Source organism: Zea mays, chromosome 5, assembly GCF_902167145.1.
Source record: "Zea mays cultivar B73 chromosome 5, Zm-B73-REFERENCE-NAM-5.0, whole genome shotgun sequence".
NCBI lineage: Eukaryota > Viridiplantae > Streptophyta > Magnoliopsida > Poales > Poaceae > Zea > Zea mays.
The window spans coordinates 50,383,986-50,392,736 of NC_050100.1; positions in this window are offsets into that span (position 1 = coordinate 50,383,986).

Consider the following 8,751-nt stretch of genomic DNA (forward strand, 5'->3'; position numbering starts at 1 on the left):
GCTAAAAACCTGGCTCTCTACTAGTAAATAATAACCTGACCAACTAAAAGCAAATGCCTGACTTAACCCCACATAAAGCTAGTCCACTACAGCCAAACGAGACAATTGCTGAGTATGTTGATGTGTACTCACCCTTGATACACACCAAACCCCCTAGGTTGTCCACATTGCAACCACTACTTAGGAGAAGATGAAGTCATGGAGGAAGACTTCCAGGAGTTCCAAGAGTATGATGAGTTCTAGGCGTGGGTTAGCGGCAAACCCCCAGTCGGCTGCCTGTGAAGGTCGTGTGTATGTACGTTTCTTTTCCGCACTTTGATAATTGTTAAAGACTATGTGGATGTCTTGGATATCATGATGTAATCGACTATTACCTTTTTATGTTATTATTTGAGCACTGTGTGATGATGTCCAGTTATGTAACTGCCGTGTACGTGAATTGCTGATCCTGGCACGTATATGGTTCGCATTCGATTTGCCTTCTAAAACCGGGTGTGACAATGAGCCTGTTGGACTGTTACTTAGGCTATCATCCGATTTGGATGAAAGAAGAAGATGAGCCCAAAACAAGCTTCATAACCCCCAGTGGAACTTATTGCTATCTTCGGATGCCTGAGGAGCTTAAGAATGTTGGAGGAAGCTTCAGCATGATGACTTCCAAGGTTCTCTACACTCAGATTGGTAGGAATGTTTTGACATCATAGTCAAGAGTATGAAGCAAGAAAATCACATTACTGATCTGCAAGAAACATTTGCCAATTTCAGAAAGGTTGGGCTCAAGTTAAACCTAGAAAAATGTGTCTTCGGGGTGAAGAAAGGAAAAATCCTTGGATGTCTAGTATCAACAAAGGGGATTGAAGCTAACCCAAACAAAAATAGAAGCTATACTTTGGATGGAGCCACCAAAGTAAAGAAAAGGTGCTCAGACATTGACAGGCAAGCTGGCATCATTAAATAGATTTATTTCAAGATCAGCAGAAAGGAATATGCCATTCTTTGAAGTACTAAAGTCAGCCGAAGTTTTTCAATGGGGCCAGTCCAACAAAAGGCCTTCAAAGATTTGAAACAATATCTTATACAGTTGACAACCTTGACTCCACCTTCATCAGAAGCCCCGTTGCTATTGTATGTTGCTTCTTCCCATGCTGCAGTCAGTGCAGCGCTGGTTCAAGAAAAGCAAGAGGAACAAACAAAGAAACAAGTCCCAATTTACTTCGTCTCTGAAGTATTAAGTCCATCAAAAAGAAACTACACAGATTTGGAAAAGGTACATTATGCTGTATTGACGGCCTCCAGGAAGCTTTGACATTATTTTCAGTCCTATCATATAGTAGTACCTTCGTCCCAACCTCTAAAGGACATCATAAGAAATAGAGAAGCTACAGGAAGCAGGATTGGCAAGTGGGCTACAGAGTTGAACGAGTTCACCATTGACTTTGTTCATAGATCTTCAATTCAATCTCAAGCACTATCAGACTTCATTGTCGATTGGACGCCAGGGGCTCATGAAGAAGTGAACCTAATAGATGCCGAAGCTTGGACAGTATTCTGTGATGGATCATGGAGAACCTTCGGTGCAGGTGCAACAGCTATTCTAACCTCGCCATCAAAAATCAAAACCTGCTATGCAGCCAGGTTGGAGTTCAATTGCACAAACAATATTGCAGAATACGAAGCGGTCCTTTTGGGGCTTCGAAAGCTTAGGGCCATTGGGAAAAGAAGAGTAGTGCTTAAATTTGACTCTCAAGTAATCACAGACCAGGTTGACAAAAGTAGTAAAGCAAGAGATCCGAAGCTTGAAATATATCTTGACACATCCCGAAAAATGGAAGCCTCCTTCGAAGGATTCTCAGTAAAAAAAACCCCGAGAGGAGACAATGCACAGACAGATTTGCTAGCCAAATCAGCAGCATAGGGGCTCCCGCTTCCACCGAAAGTATTCTTTGAAACTTTCAAAACACCTTTGGTTGAACTCATGGAAAGAGCGGTGTTTACAATTTCACCTGTGCATAGCAAAGATTGGAGAACGAAAATTGTATCTTTTCTCTAGAACAATTATCCTTCGGGTGATAAAGTTTACATGAAAAGGATGCATGCCAGAACAAGGCCATATGTGATTATAGAAGGGGAATTATTCAAACAAGGAGTATGCTCCTCATTACTAAAGTGCCTATCCAAAGCTGAAGGTCAAGAATTGATGAAGGAAATACACTCAGGAATATGTGGAGCCTACATTGGATCTAGGCCACTCCTTGGAAAAGTTTTTAGACAAGGATTCTACTGGCCGAAGGTTGCTTCGGATGCAGCGGATTTAGTACAAAAATGTGAAAATTGTCAGAAGTGTGCTAGGGACCAGAAACAACCTTCATCTCTAACGCAGTTGATTCAACCCACTTGGCCATTGCAAAGATAGGGACTAGACTTATTGGGAACACTGCCACCAGCCCAAGGGAATTTGAAATATGTTGTGGTAGCAGTGGAGTATTTCTCAAAATGGATTGAAGCTTAACCACTAGCTACGATAACTTCGGCCACAATCCAAAAGTTTTCTGACAAAATATCATTTGCCGCTTCGGTGTGCCGAAAGCTATCACAGTTGATAATGGAGCACAATTCAACTTTGAAGCGTTTAAAACCTTATGTGATTAGATTGGAATGAAGATACACTTTGCATCAGTGAGACATCCAGAGTCCAACGGTTTAGTAGAGCGGGCAAATGGAATCATCATCATAGGAATAATGAAATCAATCTTTAATCTGCCAAAGGGAAAGTGGCCAAATGAGTTAGTGAAAGTAGCGTGGAACCATAATATTGTTGTTTCAAGGTCAATAGGGTTCACCCCATTTAAGCTTTTGTTTGGAGATGAAGCAATAACACTGGAAGAAGCAAGAACAGGATCAATAAGGACTCTAGCTTCGGCGAAGGATGAAGACACTTGCAAAGTATCAAAAGACACCATAGAAGGAATCAAATTTCAAGCAATAGATCATATCAATAAATACTAAGCTAAAACAGTAAAGTGGTGGGACAGGAAAGTGAGATTAAAGAATATTAAGCCAGGTCATTTGGTGCTTCGAAGAATAGCCAACCCAGAAACAGTGGGGAAGCTACAACTCAAGTGGGAGGGCCCCTTCTTGGTGGTATCTTCGTCAAGACCAGGATTGTACAGGTTAAGAGACATGGATGGGAATGATATTACAAGATCCTAGAATGCAATATGTAACAGTCGTGTAATTTTCTTTTTCCTATGGCACCCTTTACCTTTCAAGAGGGGAAAAAGGTTTTAATGGGGCCATAAATTGTAATTTTCATTTTTTTTCTTCACAGCCCCGTCCAATACAAGGGCAAATTTCCCCCATATGTAAAATATAAATATTTGGGATTACACTATCGAGTGTAAAAAATATAAGAAAGCTCCAAAGTCATTACTAAGGGGATGCAGAGCTAAAATGCCACCTAAATAAAAGGTGAAGAAACTCCGAAGTCGTTCCTACGGGGATGCAGCGCTAAAATGTCACCTAAATAAAAGGTGAAGAAGCTCCAAAGTCGTTCCTAAGGGGATGCAGAGGTTAGCTCCAAAGTCGTTCCTAAGGGGATGCAGGGCTAAAATGTCACCTAAGTAAGAGGTGAAGAGACTCCAAAGTCGTTCCTAAGGGGATGCGAGTCTGTGTGCGTGTTTGTGTGGGTTTTGTTATCTTCGACATGCACTTGCATCTTTCATCACATCATACTTTGCATTCATACAAACATGCATTAGACATCCCTAGCTTCGTCGCACCATGGTGCATTGCATAAGACACTAATGGAAAAGTGGGTAAGGCGGTTTTTTATCTTCGGCTCAAGAATGTTTCATTATGAACGAAGAGGATGTTTCTTGACTTTGGCTCGAAAATGCTTTGTTGTGAACAAAAAGAAGGGAACCTGTTTTTCGCCTTTGGCTCAAAACAAATAAAGTGGTTTCGTCCACACCAAAGCAAACGACAACAGATGAAGGTAAAATCGCAAAGGTAACAGTATATTATAAGCCAATTTCAAAGTACTTCCATTACATTGATTTTTCTATCTACATACATTTCTTGCACAAAAGTTACAAGAATTCTTCCAAGACTGCGCCAAAATTCTTCAGCTTTGGGTCTCCAGACTATACTAACATTGTCTTTAGCTTCGGTTTTTCATTCTTCGCCAACATCAGCCTAAAAAATATATCATATGAAATGTTTGATAGTATGAAGCAGAAAAAAGAGAGGGAGGGAGTGAGGATGTTTTCATACTTTGTCATGGAGAGCCTGAGCTTCGTTTCTAGCTAGCACCTAGCCACCCTTCGTCCAAATTTGGGTAATAAACCTGTTACCCACACTTCGAGCTTCGCCTGGAATATTCTCAAGGTTAGCCGGGGAAATAGTGAAGGTGAGCTTGTTAACATTTTTTAAATGTTTACACCCAGCTTTTGAAAAAATAGTAGTAGTTCCTCGGGCGGCCACTAGAGCACAAAAATCTCCATGCCCCACCATCACTTCGTAAAATTCATAGATTTCTTTTTTGACAAACTCAAGCATCTTTGGAATATCGCCGCTAGAATAATTTGCTTCTCCTGACATTGTCCCGACCGAATTGAAAATTTCATGCAGACAAAGGGAGCACCGAGTTGCGAAGCCAGAGCAAGTGTCTCGAAGCATTTTGAGGGCTTCGTATAGCTTAGAGCTTTTCTCTGCTTCGACTTTGACTTCATCTTTTAGTTCTTTAATTTCATGCTCATAGCGGACTGCAACATCTTTTAAATTTGAGTTCACCTTTTCAAGCTCTGTGTTTAGCCTTTTTTAGTCGTTTGTCTTGATCAGAGATTTGAATAGCTTGATTTTCAATCCGAAGGCGAGCTTTAGCCAGGTCTGCTTCGACAGTTTTAATCTTAGAATCCTTTTCTCCGAAAGATTTTCAAGGTCTTTCACTTTCCCTTCTAAGTTACTGACAACAAGCTCATTCTTTCTATCTTTGTTTCCTGTTGCAACTTCAAAGCTTTGCTCAGAAGTAGGGTATGTTGAAAAAGCCGAAGCTACATTAGCTTGAAACTCTTGAAATTTAAAAAATAATAAATTGTAGACTTAAATAGTAAAATTTGCACCTTAAATTTTGAATAGAATAAACTTCCAATAATATGTTGCTTCCTATAGTTGCTCAGGTCACGTTCGAGGTTCGCGAATCCGATGCTCTTTGATAAAGTGTTGAAAATCTTTGCTCCGACACGATCAGGGATGCACCCTAGAATTTCTTCGTCAACACCACCAAATAGCATGAATCCAGGCTTGTAGCTGCTAGCAATAGCGAACTCTTTCAGTTTAGAGATATCTTCTTTGGAGAGTTCCTGGCCACCCAAGTGTCATAGGTCTAAATCTTTGATCTCCGAAGAAGCTCCTTCCAATTCTTTCATCTTTAAGGGCATAGCCGTACGAGCGGTTGTAACACCCTTGGTGTTACTAGCACTAAAACTTGAGCATAACATCATGTGTATTGACATTTCATATGTTTGTTATACCTAGAGTGCATTCACTAGGTAAAAATTTCAATTAAGTTGTGATGTTAGGACTTGTTGAATGGTTAACCCTAGGGTAGGGCACTAAACCCTGAGTTAGGGAATAGGATAAAACCTCAAAACTCATTAGAAATATTCATAAGGAATCAAAATTGATGGACTTTAGTAGTACAAAAACCCTAAAGTACTCAAAACCCTAAAAAGACCCCTAGAAAATCCTAAATTGGAACCCTAGGGGGGTAACTGTAAATTCTAGGCACTTTTGGACCAAAGTGCAAATATCAAAGTAAAAGAGCACCTCAAACCCACTATTTTTTATATTTGAGAATTTGCATGTCAAATAGTGGGATTTGGACTTAATTGCAAAAAGCACCTCATGTACTCCATATGCCTAAGTCTGAAATTCAGTGAATATGGTCAACTTTGGAGCTTTATATCTCCAAATCTGCAAGAGTTTTGCTTGAGTTCAATACATCAAACCTATAGAGATATGTTAGTAGTACAAGTTTTATTAAGTGACTAAGCATTGGTGCTGTACGAAAATTGGAAATAAAAGGGCTTAAAGTCGGGCTGACAGTCAGTCATTGAACTGAATATTGGTTAACAGTGAAGTTAGGTGAACTTTGAGATTGGATTCGACCATGATCAGTGATTGTTTGACTATGGTTGCTATAACAAGATTGTAGCTGGATTATAGGGCAACAACTGCGTAAGGATTCGCGCTGATCGTGATGATTCGTGCTGGACTCGGGCAGGATAGTGCCGGGAGGGTGAAAAGATCAGAAGGGGAGCGGATTTGGTCGCGGGGTGAAGCTTATCAACCGTGCCTGTAGCCGTGTGACGTGGTCGAACCGCCGGTGTCATTGTGGAAACTCCAGCGACCTCAATTATGCCACACCGTGGCTCTTTACTGCGCGGTAGTAACCGTGGCACGCCTAGGCTCACCATCTCTGAACCGCTGCACCGGTGAATGCCACGACTGAGCCACCAGTGACCTTCTTCCTCTCCGGCTACCAGCACGCCATGCCAAAATTAGGAGCCACTGCCCTTGGAAACTATAAATTGGTGCCCCAGCCTGCTCCGCTAAGTAATTGTGCACCCAGTGAACCAGCCCTCACCTCCAATCGTCCCTCACAACCCCCCAATTTGGGATTTCCCCCAAATCAGTCAAGAACCCCACTGTATGTGAGCTCGCCGTGGCTAGCTCTCCACAGGTCTGGTCACGCCCTCCTCGCTCTTATTTCAGTACTCTTATGTGTTCTTGATGCTTCCCGACTCAGCCAATTGAACTAGAACACGTAGGATCAATGGGAATGCCTCAGTTCATCCGTAATTTGCGCTATCACCATGGACAGAGAGATTAGGAGCTAGAACTTTGCAATTGATTGAGGGGAATGGTCGTTAGGGGTAGAATTAGGTGTCAGCCATACCAGAGCACCGGTCGTTGCGTTTTCCGGCCGGTACGGGCTCGCCGGAGCCGCTGCTCCGCCGCCCACGGTCAGGGACCTCAATTCGCGAAGGAATAAAAAGTGAGGGGCCTCGACGCAAAATGTCAGTGACACATAGGAATAGTGCGCGGGAGTCTTCACGAGTTATTTAAAAGAGCAAGGTCCTCTGCGCAAAGTGAACGCCGCAGGCGCACGCGGGCGTGCTTTCGCCTGTGCGTGGGCCGGCTTGGGCCAGTTTCAGCCCAGTACTATTCACCTTTTTCCTTTTTCTTTTTCTGCCAGACTAGGAAATTCATAAGAAATCATAGAAAAATGGTAAAAATACAAGACCAATTTTGTTGGATTCCTAAATTTCTCTAGTAATTAATAAAAATGGTTCCAAGATTTTTAGCCCAAACCAAGAACTATTTAGTATTTAAGAAGGCCAAAACCTATACTTTTGGAATCTTAGAAATTATTTAATAACTCCAAAAATCGCCAAACTTTTTGGATAAGCCTCATATGATATTTAGATCCCATGATTGAAGTTTGACTTGTTTTGGGTATTGTTTGATTCCTAAACCCAAAACCCTAGTTTTCTAGGTAGTATCTGCCTTATGAAAATGAAGTACTGACTCCGGAAAACCTTAGTTTTCCTAGTGCACCATGAAGGAAAGTTGTATTCAAGATACAACTTGGTGTATCTTTATTATCATTGCATTTTCATAAGCATCACATGAGCATTCATGGTTATATATGGTTATGTATAGAAAACAAAGAAGAAGTAGCGGTTGAAGAAGAGGAGACTGCTCCATCAACAGAAAATCCACCTGCCGAACTGTTTCTATTTTGATATTTGTGGAACAGAGCCTGACTCCCCTACAACACAAGGCAAGCCTCGGTGCATTTGCCACCTCCTTGCTGTTTTAAATCTTTATCACCTTATATGATGCATTAGGTGATAGGAGTTGTGTGTTGAACCAATTGCTGCATTTCCTTCCTTGGATCTTTTTACCATTCCTTGATTACCTGTTTTATTAAAAGGTTTTCTGATGCTTAGTCCTGCTTTAGAAAAAATGTTTTGTTTTAAAATAAAAGGTGATGCTTCAAAGTGGATGGGATGTTTTCAAAAATAAAACTTGATGGTGGATCCATCATGGCCATGATGGGTTTAGCATCGGAAAAGATGTACCTCTGCCAGGTACCAAACTTTGGGTTTTAAATGATAAAGCTGAGACCGGGCGGGTGACTTGCACGAGAAGAGAGTCTCGCTGTAGTGTCTCCGTCTGAGTCGCTTAAGGACCGTGTCGATGTGGGCCTGCTGACCGAGGACCCTTTAACTGGTCACATGCCTCATCATGGGTAAGCTTTACCTCAGGCAGACTAATACTAGAAAGGCCAACACACAATGGGAGTGGAGAGATGGCGAGAGTAGCGTGTACCCTCCGTGGCAAGAGGCTGGACGGTGGTGTATCTGTGCTCTCGGTTGGCATGAACCCAGTCTGGTCTTAAGAACCCCTATGGCGAGTTGACATATGCAAGGGTTAAGTGCTACATATGTCGTGTGATTGGAGATCCTCAGCTGAGTATTAATTGATTCAGATCGCCGTTACTTCTCGGACATGAAGACTTGGTCACTGACTTACACGTAGCATTCCAGTGAACTAAAGGGGTTGATAAAAGACTGCTAGTGCAGGACAAGTGCTTGAACTAGGGTAGAAAGAACTCTAGATTCAGGTAATGACTTAACTTGCTAGTAAAACTGGATTTTTAAGGGTCCACTTTTAGTAAGCATT